Genomic DNA, 18,353 nt, shown 5'->3' with positions numbered 1-18,353 from the left:
GTGTGTCAGGCAATCCGGACTTTCCAATGACATTGAAATGGCATCCTTCACAAGAGCAGCAGCTCCTTTTCTGTATTGTTGGATCTTCAGGTTGATATTCTACCATTTTCATTTCCCGAAAGTCAGGGTCGGCTTGTGAAAAGTTGTTAAACAACATGCTAAATGTGAAATGTCAACCCTCATTCTAAACTTTCCCTGTTGAGAGCATCAGATGAAGACTTCACTGGGTTTTTTAGTGACTTTCTGATTTTGGTAGTCCATTGAAGAAGGGAGTTTGAAAATTGTTGTGTACTGTTAACGATTGTCTGCCCATGCCCTGCCTAAAATACCATGATTGTTCATGAAAAGTATCTTTAATAAAGCTGGATACAGTTTGGCTTGGGGAAAAAAAAAAAAGAAAAAAGAAACAGGACACTGTGGCCTCTACCACCAAGGCTAAGCCATCATAATAATTTTGTGTTTACATTCATAGATAATATTGGTCTATAGATTTATTTTAAAACAAAGTTTTTAGAGGTTACATATCAGCACTATACTGGTTTAATAAAAAGAAACATTTTCTCTGATTTATAATTTATAGAGTGTTGAGAATATTTGGTCTTTGAATGTTTTATAGATTCTGACTATGACACGACTGGGGGCTGGTAGTTTTTAATGGGATTTTTCCTTAATAGCTTTCTCTATTTCTTTTGTGGGAATTGATCTCTTTAAACTTTCTATCTCTAATAAGATGAATTTGTGGTAGTATGTGTCTTTTGTCTAAATTTTCAAGCTTTTATACATAGATGTCTGTAGAGTAGTCCCTTATGATTTTTATTTCATTTTACCTTTGTTTCCTTGCAGGGTTAATCTCGCCTATCAGTTTTCTTTTTTGTAGAGTTTTGTCTTTTCTCTCTTTTTTTCCTGCTCAAATTTACCAGTGATTTGTTTATTTTGTTAAATTTTTCAAAGACCCAGGTTATTGATTTATTGAGTCACTATTTTCTGATTCTCTAATTAATTTCTTTCATCTTTATTTTTTCCTATATGTATGTATTCATGCATCTATCTAGAAATTAATTTGTTTATTTAAATTCATTCATTTCTCTTGATGAAAATGCTTAGTTGGTCTACAGAAGCAATCCTATATTTTCATAATTTTCTTTTTTTATACATTTAATCACTGTGTGTCATTACGGCTTGCAAAATGAATTTTACCAGCATGAGTATACTGTATATTAGTCCAGTTAACGATATTGTCATACGTGTTATCATCAATAGATAATTTTCTATTTTCGTGACCCTTAAGTGTTTTGCTTCTTTCTTTCCCCCTTGATTCCCTTCCTCTCATCTTCCCCCATCCTCCTACACTGTTTCTATTATCCTCAATTGTTCTCCCCACTTTCGTATCTTCCAATCTTTCAGTTTCTGCCATTGAGTGTGGACATTTGGTGTACATTAAGGGGGACATAAAATTTCTCTCTTTCATAGTCTGTCTTGCTTCACTAAGCAGCAAATCTTTCATATTTGTCCATTATTTATCAAATGCCAGTGTCTCATTGTTTTTTAGCTAAGTAGTATTTCATTGTGTATATATACCATACTTTTTCAGCCCATTCATCTGTCTGTGAACATTTGGGTTGGTTCCATATCTTAGCAATTGAAATGCACAATAAACATGGATGTGCAAGTACTTTTCCAACTGAGTGTTTTCCTATCCTTTGGATAGATACCCAGGAGTGGAATTGCTGGATCATATGATAGTTCTATTTGTAGGTCTTTGGGAACCTCCATATTGTTCTCCACAGTGGCTATACTAATTTACATTCCCACCAGCAGTGTAGGAGAGTTCCCTTTTCTCCACAGTCTCTCCAGCATCTATTATTTTTATAATTTTAACCATTCTAAGTGGGCATAGGTGGTATCTCCTTGTGGTTTCGATTTGCATTTCTCTTATAATAGGAATGTCTAGCATGTTTTTTACATGCTTTTTGACCATTCATATGTCTTCCTTAGAGAGTTGTCTGTTTAGCACATTTGCCCATCTTTTAATTGGGTTGATCATGTTTTTGGGGGGTGGGGTTTAAATCACTTGAGTTTCCTGTATATGTTAGTTTTCAGTGCCTTATCTGAGGTCAACAATGTAATTCTATTACAGCAGGGCATTTTGGTGGAAATTAATCAACTGAATCTAAAATTTACTGTATTTTCCTCAAATACAAAAGAGGCCAGAGGCAGCATGGACTTTGAAAATCAGGCAGATACGGCTTAAGTTCAACTCCATGTTTTCTTGTTGTTTGATTGTCCAATTCCCTATTCTCTATTTTTCAATTTTCTTATTTGTAAAGGAGAAATGATAACATCTCATCTGAGGGTTTAGTGAGATTAGCATTTATCAAAGGCTTTATATTGTGTGCTCAATAATGGGCTATCTCTTTATTTCCCATCATAAATTTTAATGAAGAACACACACACACACAAGAAAAAAAAATTAAAGACAATATAAAATAATTGATTTTTTTTAAAGGTTTTTGCTCTAGGGTGTGTGTGCTTGCCAGAAAGACAGACAGAGAGAAAAAAAGTGAGAAATCACCCCCAGGGGCGATGGCCACACCACAATCCCTTCTTCTCCACTCTCCTCTCAAGATCTTGGGCACACACGTACATGCGCCCGGCATGAGTTTAAGCCACTGGGTCCGGGACCTGAACCACCGTCAACTACATGGGAGTCCAGTGACATAGCCATTATGCCAACTGTCGGTCCCTAAAATAATTGATTTTTATTGAGCACTGTAAAAAAGCACTTTACTTATATTAACTGTGTTAACTTATTTCTTTTTGTAATCTCTGCAGTGAGCCCCTAAAGTTGTCCAAAGAAGTAGGATGGGTGGTCAAACTGTCCCGTCAAGCCTGATTGTCTAAACCTGAGCTCACACTCATTTCTTTCTTAATTTTATAATACACTTTTTATCCATTTTCAATTGACAAAGCCCACAGTCTTTACAACTAGCTTAGCTTGTGTTTGAATTATTAGTGAAAAGATAGGACTAAGACTTCCATTCATGCGGTTTAGCATATGTAAGTAATACTGAAAAAGTAACCATGAAGTTTTGTTAAACAGATTTGCATTTCTGTTTTGTCCCCTTCTGTATTTCAGCACATTGTCAGTGGTGTTCTTGAGCCCCTTCAAGTGATTACTACATAGATCTTTTTCTTGGGACACTTCCTCACAACGGCCAGCCTACATCCAGATTGCTTAGATACAATCCCAGATTAATGGGAATGTTGTGGAGCACACTACGTTTGTCTCTCTAAGGCTGGGTAAGTGTTTAAAAATATATTTACTGTTTGCAGATAATAATTGATATCACAACCTGTTCTTAAATATTGCTGACTTATTTTAATTTGGAAAGCTATATTAACTAAACATACACAGAGTTGTGGGGTGTGAAGGTGGTGGAATAGACTATCAAAAAGGCATTGGTTGGGACCAGCAGTTAGCATAATGGCTATGTTGCTGGACTCCCATGTGTTCAACTGCGGGTCGTGTCCTGGACCCGGTGGCTTAAAAATCACGCCGGGCGCATGTGCATGCGTGCCCAAGATCCCGAGAGGAGAATGGAAGAGAAGGGATTGCGGCATGGCCATCCCCCCCTGGGGGGTGATTTCTCGCTTTCTGTCTCTCTGTCTCTGTCTGTCTGGAGAGCGCACGTGTCCTATAGCAAAAACCTCTTTTAAAAAAAGGCATTGGTACATTGTTTTACTATTAGCTAAGCATATGCTGATGTATTTGAAGATTTTTTTGTTCTTACTTGTTTAATGTATAGGGAGTTAACATGTAGTGCAAGTGGAACAGCATGATGAGCATTTTTCTTTTAGAATATAACTGCAATATGGTTTTATGAAAGCTATAATTGTTACAGTCTGTTGTTTCTACTGTTATAAAATCAATAACTGTAAAACAGAAGCACCTCTTTGAAATTGGTTTATGATGAAATGTACCTATTATGATTATCTATATGCAAATCTTTCCCTAACTGTGAGCTTCCCTTACATATTCTTACATACTTCTAGTCATATGTTAACTTCTTCCTGTCTTTTGCTTAACTTCAAAATTTTCTGTTTTAATATGCTAAATTGCCAGTCCCTCAGGTCAAAGTTAATTAGCAAAACAGAATTTGGGCATGGAAAAGATAGTAGGGTTCTGTCAGATGGCAGAATAGGAGTAGTTACTAAAGGAGTCCTTGGGGAAGATGAAGAGAAGTGAAGGTGACTTTGCATCTCTTAGAAGTACATTCCAATGCCTTTCAATAGAACACAAGTTAAGAGATGAAAATAGAGGCTTGGGCTATGATGTGAATTTATCTTAGGTGGATGGATGTTAAGAAATAAAGATCATTAAAAAGTTTCCCTTCTCAAATGGTCAAATAGTTATGCATCTCAAAGACCTGAGATTCAAGAGTGAGTTAGTACCTCTCAGACATAAATGAGAAAGTTGTTGAATATATAGTTGGAGAACTGTATCTCTTGAAATGCATATTTACAGAGAGGTCCTGGTCCTAATAATCCCCCACCCTAAAAAGCTAGATTTGGTAGCATGCACCTATAATTCCAGCAATTTGGATGTCTGAAGTAGAATAATGACAGTGAGATTCTTTGTGAAACACCACACACACACACACACACACACACACACACAAACACACAACTCTAAATAAATAAATAATAAAAGAAATGCACATTCACCCACAATGTGTAATAGCTTTTGAAGAATTTCATGGATGACATAGGAAAGGTTCCCTAGTGAGTAAAGCCTGGTAACTGGAAACCAGGAAAATAGACGGTGTGTAAATGCCCCTGGTGGCTGAGAGTGTGGGCTGTGGGGACAGACAGGCTTCTCTAGTTTGAATCTTGACTCTGAAGCGTTTTGTCCATGACTCCTGGGGTGGTTGTGAAAATTAAAGAAGCTAATTATAAAGAGTAGTTAATACTGAATCTGACATGTAATAAATGATTACCATGGTGAATGATTTATACAGCTATTTATTAATAGAAGGGCCTTTGTAAGCTCACCAGTGACCTTGCTCTTAATAGCATTTGCTCTATGAATACCTCAATCTCTCATCTGTAAACTTTCCTACTATGTGAATTTCCTTGTGGACAGAACTCTGATTTTTTTTCCTATTTTTCCAAAGTCCTTTCCAGAGAGCCTAGGGGGAATTACACGTAAAAACATTAAAAGACCATTTTTTTTTTCCCATTAACAGGATTCTCCCTACATCTTGTCCCTGGCATAGTATCTTTGAAATGTATGCTCAAGTAATTACAGTATATTTATTTGCTTATCTCTTCTCAAAACACAGAACTTCCCTTTTCTTGATAGGTAAATTAAGCATTTCTTTTATGAATTTCTTCTTAAGACACAGATCGTCCCTTCTGATTAGTACCCAAAAGATTGTAGAACCTACCTATAACCTACAAACTCCTGCTTCGACATGTCCCACCTTTTTGAGCCAGATCAGTGGAAATCTCTTCACTAATTTTGTCTGTCACTCTTAAAAATCACATAAAAGGAACCCTGGTACCTGATCACCCCGAGAAAGGCATGTTTGCCTCCCCTCCAGGCCTAGGTCACTCATATTCTGCTTGGATATAAACCACATTAATTATTAATTTTTTAGATTTGGTTATTTTCCATCGACAAGATGGTGACCATGAAGGGACCAGAGATAAACCAGAGATCTTCTAAGGGGTCACTTCGAACCTGGTGTCTGGTACCAGCAGTGGGCCCTTTGTACCCTCTCTGGCTCTGAGCCTCTCCTGGGGAGATATTCTGTAAGTCCTCTGACCCAGACCTCCCAAAATTTAGTCAACAGTCTGGTTTATTTCTAAGCTGGTGTTACTTGTTGGTCTGTCTTTTGTTTGTTTGTCTGTTTTGGGTGACCCAGGTTTACTCTCCTCCAGTGAGTGGCAGTGATTTACTCCCCTCCAAGCCAGGAGTGGTGGTTTGCTTCCCCCCAAGCAAGGGGTGGCAGTTTGCTCTCCTTCAAGGGTTGGGTAAGTGGTTTGCTCTCTCTGAGTAAGGTGTAGTGTTTTGTTCCCCTTTGAGTGAGTAGTTAGGAAACCAAATGTATGAAAGTGCATTAATTATTTAAAAAGGGGTGGGAAGGAGCATTCTAAAAGGTCTTCCTCTTTTGCCTTCTTAAAACTGCTTCAATTGGCTACTATTCCTTTGCACTGGAGAAACTGAACTGTCTTATTGATAGGCAAATGAGAGAATGAGCCCTCAGCTCCCAAGATAAAGGGCACTTGCTCCCCCCCTTCCAGGTAGGTACCCTAAGCTACTGGGAGCCATACTGGGAGTATCTGGAAGGGAGGAAGATTTCTTCCTCTTAGGACTTATAGTGGCCCTATAGGGACTCCCAAGCACAATAATTAATAACAGGCCCATCCAGTAAACATAAAATAAGAGCTGACCACTCAAGCATTTTGGGCCCTCTTCAAGGGTGCTAAATTCTTGAAGGGAACTGAGACACATAAGACTATTGATCTCAACACAAGAGTGTCATTTAGTAAAGAGATGCTCAAAAAAGCAGCATGCTGGTCTACCACATTAAAATCCTTAGATTTCCATAGACCAGTTTCTCCTTTTAAAAATGGATTTAAAAAAATAAGAAAAAGCAATCAGACTTCTGTCCACATCCTTAATCTCACACAGCCAACGTAGTTGTGAAGACATTACTCCATTCTTCAAGAGTAAATTTTTGGTTTTCATATCTGGCACACATTGTGTTCCTAAATATCATTGATATTTTGATTTTATCATCTCAAATCTGTCACATTCTAGTACTTTACTATTAGATAAATTAATTAACTTTTATAAACATTCTTTTCTTTGAAACAGTAGACTACCAGAATTATTGTGATTAATGCATTAAATCATTATTATGCATGGTGCATGACATGGAAGTACCAAATTCATGTTGTTATAGTCTAATCAGTCAGAAATAAGAGGACCTCGAGAGACAAAGTCAAATTTATTGGTGTTTATTGATTAAGCCAGAGGCTTGGGGGTGGGATGGGGTGGGACTCATGTTTCTCAAATCTCTTGCAGCCCTGCAGTCCTGTGTGAAAGGAGAAGGGAGCTTATATAAGCCAAAAATTCACAATCTTTCCCAGGATGAGGTGAGAATTACAAGGACAAGGTGCAGTGGGCTTGGACCAATTGAGGGTAAGGTTTTATAATGTAAAAGCTAAAGCACATTACAGAAGCAGAACAAGCAGATTAATCTTCCCTAAGGGTATGTTCCATCCCTACCTAAACACAATGGAATCTAAATGGTCTTTATGGCTCAGGCCAAGAGGTCTGGCAATTATATCACTAAGGAACATCTTAGGACAGGGAGTTTTGGGTTATTTAGCAAAGACAGTAGTTATGTTAAGCACTCTGTTTACTCTAGGCAAAAGTAGAAAGCAAGTTTCCAATATAGACAGACAGGAGTTCAAAACAGAAGTCTACTTCAATGTTAGCAACTACAGTTATTATAGGAACTATTCTTCTTGAATACATTCTTTTTTATTATTGTTATTTTTTCATACATTCTTTTTTATTATTGTTATTTTTTATACATTCAATCACTATACATCATTTAACCTGTAAAGAGAATTTACCCAACTTGAAATACACCTCAGACCAGTCCAGTTGCGGATAGATAATACTATATATGTTATCGACAGGTAATAAACCATTTCTGTTTCCCACAAACGTCTTTCCTCTCTTTTTTTCTCAATTTCCTTCTCTACACTCTTCCCGTCTCCCACCCTCCTTCCACACTTTCTCCAGTGTCCATAAATATTTTCATTGCTTTTATATTCTCCAATTTTTTCTTTTCTACCGTAGAATGAGGACAGTCAGTATATGTTCATTGGAGATATACAGTATCTCTCTTTCATAGCCTGACTCACTTCACTCAGCAATAAATCTTCCATATTCATCCATTTTCTATCAAATTCCAGGGTCTTGTTTTTAATTTTATTCCGTGGAGTATTCTATGGAGTTTATGTGCCACACTTTTTCAATCCATTAATCTGTTCATGGACATTTGGGTTGGTTCCATGTCTTAGCGATTGTGAATAAGGCTGCAATAAATATACAAGTGCAAACACTTTTCTGACTGAGCATTCTCCTTTCCTTTAGGTAGATACACAGGAGTGAGATTGCTGGATCATATGTTAGTTCTATTTGTAAGTCTTTGAGAAACCTCCATATTGTTTTCTTCAGTGACTAGGCCAATGTACATTCCCAACAAGTGTAGGAGAGTTCCCTTTCACCTCACCTCATCAGAACTTATTATTATTATTGTTATTATTTTATCTTAGCCATTCTTACTGGAGTTAGGTGGTATCTCATTGTGGTTTTAATCTGCATCTCCCTTATGATGAGGGATGTTGAGTATTTTTTCATATGCATTTTGGCTGTTCATGTGTCTTCCTTAGAGAGGTTTTATTCAGCTAATTTTCCCATCTTTTAACTTGGTTAATAATTTTTTTGAGGGTAATATGTTTATTTCCATGTGTATTCTGGTTATTGGTCCCTTTTCTGAGACATAGTTTATAAAAATATTCTCCCATTCCAAGTGTTGTTGAGTCACACTAATTACTGTTTTTTGCTGTGCAGAAACATCTTAATCTGATGTCATCCCACTTATCTATTTTGAGGATTATTGCCTGTGCATTGAGAGTCTTATTTAAGAAGTCTTTGACTACCCCAAAGTCTCCTAGAATTTTCCCAGTGTTTTCCAGTAGTAGTTTTATAGTTTGAGGTCTTAGTTTAGATCTCTGATCCATTTTGAGTTTATTTTTGCTAATGGTGAAAGATGGAGATCCATTTTCATCTTTCTGTAGGTAGATACCCAGTTTTTCCAGCACTGTTTGCTAAAGAGGTTTTCCTTTTCCCAATGGATTGACTGGTATCCTTTGTAAAAAATCAGTAGGTGGTATGTTTTGGGATTTATTTCTGGGGACTCTAATCTATTCTATTAGTCCACCTGTCTGTTTTTGTGCCAATACCATGCTGTTTGGATGATCACAGCTCTGTAATATATTTTGGGGTCAGGGAATGAGATGCTTCCCACTCCACTCCTCTTGTGCAGGATTGCATTGGTAATATGGGATCTTTTATGACTCCAGAAAAATTCTTTGTTTATGTTTTCTAGATCTGTGAAGAATGTCTCTGGTCATTTTATTGGAATTGTGTTAAATATGTAGATTAATTTGGGTAGAATTGCCAGTTTGATTATACTGATTCTTCCAATCCAGGAACATGGGATGTCCTTTCACTTTTTGTGTCATTTTCAAAATCTTTTTAAAAGATTTTCATAGTTTTCCTTGTTAAGGTCTTTGATTTCCTTGGTTAGGTTTACCTCTAGGTATCTTATACATTTTGTGGCTATAGTAAAAGAGATAACTTTTTTCAATTCTACTTTAGTCAGCTTGTTGTTCATATATAGAAATGCTATTGATTTTTGGATGCTGATTTTTGTATCCTACCACATTACTGTATTCCTTTATTACTTTGAGAAATTTTTTCACGCGTATCCTTGGATCTTCTACGTAGACCATCATGTCATCTGCAAATAAAGATATTTTCAACTCTTTTTGCCAATTTGAATGCCTTTTGTATTATACTCTTTTCTGATTGCATTGTTAAGACTTCCATCACTACAGCACTACATTGAAAAGGAGTGGAGAAAGTGGAGAGTCTTGTCTAAGACCAGATTTTCAGTATAGTGTTAGGTATAGATTTTTCATATATGGCATTTTTGGTGTTGAGAGATGACCCTTCTGTGTTGATTTTGCTAAGAGTCTTAATCAAGAAGTGATGTAGTGTTCTCTCAAATGCTTTTTCTATGTCAATTTAAATGGTCATGTGGTTTTTATCTTCTTTCTGTTAATATGGTATATTACGTTTAAGGTTTTGCATATGTTGAACCACCCTTACATCCCTGGAATAAAGCCTACCTGGTTATGTTGAATGATATTTTTTATATATTGCTGGATATGATTTGAAGGATCTTGTTAAGAATTTTTGCATCTATATTCATTAGAGATATTTGTCTGTATAGTTTTCCCCTTTTTTGTCATGTCTTTATCTGTTTTGAGGATTATGGAAGCTTCAGAAAATGAGTTTGAGAGAATTTCTTCCTTTTGGATCTTTAGAAATAGTTTGAGTAGAATGGAGTTTAACTCTTAAAAGCTTGGCAGAATTCAGAAGTGAAGCCATCATGACCTGGGCTTTCTTTGTTGGGAGGTTATTTATTACTGATTCAATCTCATTGTTTCTTATGGGTCTACTCAGACTTCTATGTCCTCCTGAGTCAATCCTGGTAGATTCTATGCATCCAGGAATTTGTCCATCTCTTCCGTGTTCTCTTGCTTGTTGGAGTCTAGTCGCGTATAGTATCCTCTAATGATGTTTTGTATTTCTGTTGTGTCTGTTGGAATATTGCCTGTCCCATTGTGAATTTGATTAGTCTGGCTCCTTTTTTACTTCTTAATCTGTCTAGCTATTGGTGTGTCAATCTTGTTACTCCTATGAAAGAACCAGCTTTTGCTTTTATTTATTTTCTGTAGAATTTGTTTATTTTCTATTTCATTTATTTCTACTCAAATTTTTATTATTCCTTTTCACCTGGTATTTTTGAATTTTGTTGTTGTTGTTTTTTCAATTCCCTGAGGCTTGATATTGAGTTGTATATTTGCCACCTTTCCATCTTTTTCTTATGCTCACTGATTGCTGTGAATTTCCCTCTTATGTGGTGTCCCATAGATTATGGAAACTTGTGTACTCATTATCATTTGTTTCTTTAAATCCTTTGATTTTTGTCTTAACTTATTTGATAATAGAGAAATCATTCAGGAGTAGGTTTTAATTTTCATGTGTTATGTATTTTTGAGGATTTTTCCTGAAATTAATATCAAGTTTAATTCCTAATTGATCAGAGAAGATGCTGGATATAGTTTCTATTCCTTTGAATCTATAGAGGCTTGATTTGTACCCTTCCATATGGTCAATCTTTGAAAAAGTTCCATTTGGGAGTGAGGAACATGTATATTTTATGGTTTTAGGGTGGAAAATTCTGTAGATGTCTGTCAAGTTCATTTGATCGATGGTATTGTTTAGTTCCTATATATATATATTTGTTGTTGTTGTTGTCTAGAAGACCTCTTAGACACACATGTACCCACTGTGTGTTTTAAACCACTGGGTCTGGGACTGGAACCACAGTCAACTATGTGAGAATCCAATAATATAACCATTATGCCACCTGCTGTTCCCCCCATTTATTTTTTGAGATTTTTTTTTTCTATATGGCGCGTGCGTTCGCCAGACAGACAGAGAGAGACAGAGAGACAGAAAGTGAGAAATCACACCTCAGAAGGGATGGCCACGCCACAATCCCCTCTCCTCCATTCTCCTCTTGGGATCTTGGGCACGCACACACATGTGCCCGGCATGAGTTTAAGCCTCCGGGCCCGGGACTCAAACTGCAGTCAGCTACATGGGCAACATAGCCATTATGCTAACTGCTGGTCCCATTGCTCCCCTTGTTTTTTGAAATACAAGATCCTTGAGACTATTTATTCAAACATCTGTTTATACTCTTGAAAATAATATTTTATAGTTTGAAAATATAAATAATTGGGGGACCAGCAGTTAGTGGAATTGCTATGTCACTGGACTCCCATGTAGTCTACCACGATTTGGGTCCTGGACCCGGTGGCTTAAACTCACGCCGGGCGCGTGTGTGTGCGTGCCCAAGAACCCGAGAGGAGAATGGAGGAGAAGGGATTGTGGCGTGACCATCTCCCCTGGGGGATGATTTCTCGCTTTCTGTCTCTATGTCTCTCTCTGTCTTTCTGGCAAGCATACGCACTCTATAGCAAAAAGACTCTCTAAATAAATAAATAAATAAATAAATAAATAAATAAATGAATGAATGAATGAATGAATGGGACCAGCAGTTGGCATAGTGGTTATGTTGCTGGACTCCCAGGTAGTTGACCATGGTTCGAGTCCTGGACCCAGTGATTTAAACTCACACTAATACCAAGAAAAGAATGAAGGGAAAAGGGATTGCAGCATGGCCATCCCCCCTGGGGGGTGATTTCTCGCTTTCTGTATCTCTTTCTCTGTCTTTCTGGTGAGCGCACGTGCCCTATAGCGAAGACCTCTCAAAAAAAAAAAAACATAATAACAAATCTAATACAAAATAATCTCCTTGCATACCATAGAATGCAAGCAGCATTGAGTTCAAGGTTTTTTGTGAGTGAGTTTGTTTGTTTGCTTTTTGTTTTTTTGCTTCTTGCAAAGGGCAGAGGGAGAGAAGGCGCAAGTCTGTAGAAGAGAAAAGCAAAAGCATAAGGAGAAACTTCAGAGCTGAGTCTACTTTTTAGCGTACCCAAGGATGATTCCTGGGAAGAAAAATTGTATTATCTCTTCAAAGTTATGCAGGAGACTAAATATGTGTTATTAGTATTGATAATTAATGAAAATTTAAGTTTAAACATTATGCCCTTTAGGTTGTTCAATATTTAAGTCATTTTTGCTATTGATTAGTACAGTGTTGTTGATAGTTCATTTGTCTTGTTTTATTGATTTTTAAAAAATGTGTTGGAGGGAACCAGCAGTTAGCATAATGGCTATGTCGCTGGACTCCCACATAGTCGACCGCGGTTCGTGTCCCGGACCCGGTGGCTTAAAACTCACGCCGGGCGCGTGTGAGTGCGTGCCCAAGATCCCGAGAGGAGAATGGAGGAGAAGGGATTGCGGCGTGACCATCCCCCCTCGGGGGTGATTTCTCGCTTTCTGTCTCTATGTCTCTCTCTGTCTGTCTGGCGAGCGCACGCGCCCTACAATGAAAATCTCTCAAAAAAAAAATGTGTTGGAAAGCTTTCACAGGCAAAAGTGTCTTAGTGCTTAAGAATTTTTAAACTTATTGAGTAATTTATTTTTATTTTCATTTTTTAAAATTTTACCAGCAGATACATGTGCTCACTTTAGAAAGAAACAGAGACAGAGAGGAATAATGAGAAAGCACCTTCTAGAGGAATGGTCACACCGCAATCCCTTCTCTACTTCTCCCTCCTTTCAGGATTTTGGGCACATATGCAAATATACCTGGTATGTTTTTCAGTCTACCAAGTCTGAGACTAATTGTGCAGTTGGCCCTGTGGGATCCAGCCACCTTAACCACCATACCATGGGCTGGCCCCTAACCTAAGATAATTTTTATTTCTCAAAATGCATATTATAGCACCCTCAGGAGAAACAAGCTTGGCCACTATGCCATCATCAAGTTCCCCCTGACCACCGAGTCTGCCATGAAGAAGACAAGACAACAACACTCTTGTGTACATTGTGGATGTCAAGGCCAATGAGCACCAAATTAAACAGGCTGTGAAGAAGCTCTGTGATACTGATGTAGCCAAGATCAACGCTAATCAGGCTTGACAGAGAGAAGAAGGCATATGTGCGACTGGCTCCAGATTATGATGCTTTGGATATTGTCAACAAAATGGGATCATCTAAACTGAGTCCAGCTGGCTAATTCTAAATACACACTTCTTCATCATAAAAAAAGCATAATAAATTACTGACACCTAATCTATCTTTCTATTTAAAATTTTTATTCTATTTTATATACATTTTCCTCTTGTGCATATTTTACTTATATACATTTATTCTTAAAGTTAATGTATAATGGTGGTAATTCATAATTCTAGATATAAATTGATAAAAAAGAGTGTATAATTCCATATGGGTCACAAATGAACTAGATTATATTTTTTTAAATACTTAAGGGCCCCTTAACTTAAATAGTATAAAAACTTTATCTTAAACATTTTAGAGGCTCTCTAAAAGACTCACTTGTTTTTGTTTATTTGTTTTTTGGAGAGGTTTTTGCTATAGGGCACGTGCTCTCACCAGAAAGACAGAGAGAGAGAGACAGAAAGTGAGAAATCATCCCCCCCGGGGGATGACAATGCCACAATCTCTTCTCCTCCATTCTCTTCTTGGGGTCTTGGGCATGCACGCTCACGCGGTTAGCGTGAGTTAAGCCACTGGGTCCAGGACTCAAACCGCAGTCGACCACATGGTAGTCCAGCGACATAGCCATTGCGTCAACTGCTGGTCCCCCTAAAAGACTTATTTCTTATGTAATCTCTCATTTAGGTTCTTGTCTGTGGTATGATTTGAGGAAGATTGTGATCTAGTGAACTTTCCTTTTATATTCTTTGTGGAAGTCCACTTTGTCTAGTGGCAAAATGTTTAGTGCATTTGTTGGCAGGTTTACTAAAAGAGATCTAGTTAGGAGTGTCAAAAATCTGACAGTAAAAATTCATCATGTCAAGCAAGGAAGAATAAAGTGAGTGTACAAATCTTCCACTTTTTAAAATTCACCTAACATGAAATCTATGTGAGAAAAAGGGCACTCAGTTGTCAGAAAACCAGATTAGTAACTGTGATTTTTAGACAACACTTTTCTTGGCCTTTTAAGCTTTAGCATTTTTTTTCCTTAAGAAAAACAATATCCAAATGTGGTTCAAATCCTGGGTCTGGCAGCTTGAAAATAACTGTATGTGCCCAAAATCCCGACAGGAGGAATAGATGAGAACGGTTAGTGGCATGACCATCCCCGGGGTGATTTCTCACTTTTTCTCTCCCCTCCCCCACCAACTCTGTCAGGCATACATGCCCTATGGCAAAAACCTAACCAAAAAAAAATTCATGTTGGATTATTGAGTCTTGGATATTCAGAGTTCATTGGCATTGGTGTCAGAGACATTTTTTAAAAAGAATAATTTAATTACTAGTAATTATTATTTATTATATTAATATAATATATTATTATTTATTATTATTTGCTTGCATACACAGAGAGAGAGAAAGTGAGAAAGCAAGCTGCCAGGTCTGCAACTCAAACCGTGGTTGGTCATGAGGGAGTCCAGCACCATAACCACCATGCCACCTGCTGGCCCCAGTGTGTTAGAGAAATTTTAAGCAAGGGATAACAAAGTCTATAATTTTAGTGGTTTTGATGAGGTCAGTTGAGATTTTGTATATTTTATAATATAATTGAGACTGGAGTAAGCTCGTATGTGATCAAGAATACAGAGAATTGAAGAGTCATCAGTTTGCCTGTATGAATTATATTTTTACCTTATTTTTAAATTAATATTTAAAAAATTTTTAACAAATGGTTAAAAAGTTTTCAGATATCAATGAGAAATAAATAAGTTATTTAATAAGGTAGATAAAACTGTAATTTATGGGGATGGAGTCAAAACCCATTTTGTCTGAGTCCAAAGTAAGGACTCTTTATCACTGAACTATACCTTCTTTATATGTGTTATAAGACAAAAAAATTGATCTGCAGTCATAAATGAAGATTTTGTCCCCATACCTAGTCTCAGTGCTATATAAATTGTAAAGCACATGTAATAAGTTATTTTCAAGGAAAATTTTTCTTTTTAGTTTTGCTGTAGAGTATGTGTGCTCATCAGAGAAAGAGAGAGAAAGAGAGAGAGAGAGAAAGTGACAAATCACCGCCTAGAGTGGATAGCCATGCTGCAGTCCCTTCTCCTCCAATCTCCTTGGGATATTGGGCACACACACATACCCACACTCCTGGAGTGATTTTTTTTTTTGGAGAGGTTTTTGCTATAGGGCGCGTGCCCTCGCCAGACAGACAGAGAGAGACACAGAGACAGAAAGCGAGAAATCACCCCCCAGGGGGGATGGTCACGCTGCAATCCCTTCTCCTCCATTCTCCTCTTGGGCTCCTGGGCACGCACGCACACGCGCCCGGCATGAGTTTTAAGCCACTGGGTCCGGGACACGAACCGCGGTCGACTACGTGGGAGTCCAGCGACATAGCCATTACGCTAACTGCTGGTTCCCACTCCTGGAGTGATTTTCAAGCTGCCAAGTCCAGGACTTGAACTGTGTATTTGGTCATATTGGATTCAGTGCTTTAACCTCCATGCCATCTGCTGGCCCTCAAGAAAATTTTTAATATATAAACAAATAAGATATTTTCAAATTCTATTGTCATTTAGATATAATAAATGGTCCTTTAAATGTCCTGAATAGTGCTTGGTGACCTATAAAATGATTCATAGATAACTACATAGTGTAAATTCCCTATTTCTTTGTAGAATCTGATCTTTATCTTTCTCTATAGGTTAAGAAACAAACAGCTCCCTACATACTAAGCTTATTTACTGCTTTATTCATTCAACTTCTTTCCTACCTACCACCTGCTTTTTAAAAACTGTGTGTGTATGTTAGAGAGAGAGAAAACTGTCCCCTCCCCAGCAGGGCCTGATCATACCATAATCATTTTTCCTTTAGTTCTCCATCCTGTCAGGATTCCGATCATGTGCACCCACCAGCCATGAAGCTCCCAGGGCTGGAAATTGAACCCCTGTTGGTCAGGTTGTGTCTGGACTCCTCTGTGCAGAGCCTGAGTGCTGCACTGGGAGCTGGCCCCTGTTTGTTATCCCATTAGGCAATCATTACAGTCATCATTTTATTTTTGCAATGTGAAGTAATAGAGAACTATCTATGATCGATCCATTTGTGGTATCCTTGCTCCAAATCTCAGTTCCTGATAAATTATCAGCACTCAAATAATATTTAAGAAATGAATCATTAAAAGAGAAACATAATCACATACTTACACAGTGTCTCTTAATAAACCATTGCTATATTTGATAATGAAATGTTTATTTTTTATTTCCCATCTACTGATACACTCTATGATTGATTTATTCCTAGAATAAATTTTTATGGAATACATACTATGTGCTCTGTACTTTTCTGGATACTGGAGATAAATCAGTAAGCAAAATAGCCAAAAAATTTTCTAATGTTATGCTCCTTACATTCTAGCTGATAAAAGTGCACCTGACCAAACTTTTAAGTCTCTTTAAAAATAAAAACATAAACTTTTTCAATAAATGAGGATTTTAATTTTTAAGGGAATTGCCTTCGCAATGGAAAATAAATTTAAAGTTTAACAAAATACTAAGAGATTTTTGAGTTGAGGTTGAAAAATTTTAATGGACTCTAAAAACAGTGCTGAGTAGTTACTACTCAACATGCATTATTAACTCAAGGAATTTGACAGAGATTAAAAACCATACAGCACTTCATAGTTTTCAACTCATTTTAAAATATGGTGGTGTTGGGCCAGCAGGTGGCATAGTGGTTGGGGTACTGGACTCCCACATGATCAACAATGGTTCAAGTCCCCAAACCTGGTGGCTTCCTTTCTCACTTTCCCTCTCTCTCTCTCTGTCTCTCTCTGATGAGTGTACATGCTGTGTAGCAAATTAAATAATAATAATAATAATAATAAATGTAGTAAAATATGGTGTTTTTTTTTTTTTTTAGAGAGAGATTTTGGGTATAAGGCACATGCTCTTGCCAGAGAAACAGAGAGAAAGAGAGACAAACAGAAAGTGAGACATCACGTCCTTGGAGGGAATGACCACACCACAATCCTTTCTCTTCCATTTTCCTCTTGGGATTTTAGGCATGCACACACACACGTCCTGCATGAGTGTCAAGGTGCCAGGTCCAGCACTTGAGCTACAGTCAGCCACATGGGAGTCCAGTCCAGTTCTTAACCACTATAGTATCTATGGGCTCCAATATGGCAGTGTTTTACATATCACTAATAATTAGAAAAAACAGAATCATTGCCTGTTATGTACTAACAGCTTTGAAACTAAATAGTTGGCATATCTAATTCATTAAGCAGAAGCTACGGTACAAGCTCTTTGTGTGTATGAAATATCTCTTTATTTTATTTTTATTTCCACAACATATCCCAGTGTTTTTCAACCCCACTTATTGCTTAGTCCTTTTCTTAAAAGGCTTCAGATGCCACATATATCATGTACTAACTTAAAATGTGGATCTCAGTATGTAGTGTACTTAGATTCCTTGTAAATAAATGACATACATTCAGACCATTCTCCAGCTGTATCTTGATGCTTGGCAATAGTAAATTATCTTGTAGAAAAATGAAATTAGGAAATTTTATTCTTTCATGGCTATGGAGCAGAAAAGGTATTTTCTTGTTGGGTGAGGGGAATAAAAATAAAAGCTAGAAGAGGAAAAAGAAATAATGATAAATAAATAAATAACCAGAAAAAAAACAAGGAAGCAAAAGGAAATGCTGAGACAAGAAGAGAAGAAAACAAAAACTAGGAAAATATACTGTGAAAGGAACAATGTAAACTGTAGCACAAAAATATAATTTGATTTTAGCTATAAAAGTTTGAAATAAAAAACTTCTGTG

At 37.1% G+C, this 18,353-nt stretch overlaps 1 protein-coding gene and 1 pseudogene across 1 annotated transcript in view; both read left to right on the top strand.

Annotated features, from left to right (window-relative positions):
* Positions 1–18,353, top strand: part of LOC102484277 (pre-mRNA-splicing factor CWC22 homolog pseudogene) — a 35,237-nt pseudogene that overhangs the window by 14,624 nt on the left and 2,260 nt on the right.
* DLGAP1 (DLG associated protein 1) overlaps positions 3,141–18,353 on the top strand; it is an 891,374-nt gene continuing 876,161 nt past the window's right edge. The window contains 1 exon segment of the mRNA XM_006146494.3: positions 3,141–3,300. The gene's annotated coding sequence lies outside the window, so the exon portion shown is untranslated.

The sequence above is a fragment of the Tupaia chinensis genome, unplaced genomic scaffold, assembly GCF_000334495.1.
Source record: "Tupaia chinensis unplaced genomic scaffold, TupChi_1.0 Scaffold000180_1, whole genome shotgun sequence".
Taxonomy (NCBI): domain Eukaryota; kingdom Metazoa; phylum Chordata; class Mammalia; order Scandentia; family Tupaiidae; genus Tupaia; species Tupaia belangeri.
The sequence above is the reverse complement of the archived record's forward strand: the minus strand, read 5'-3'. Positions and strand labels throughout refer to the sequence as shown.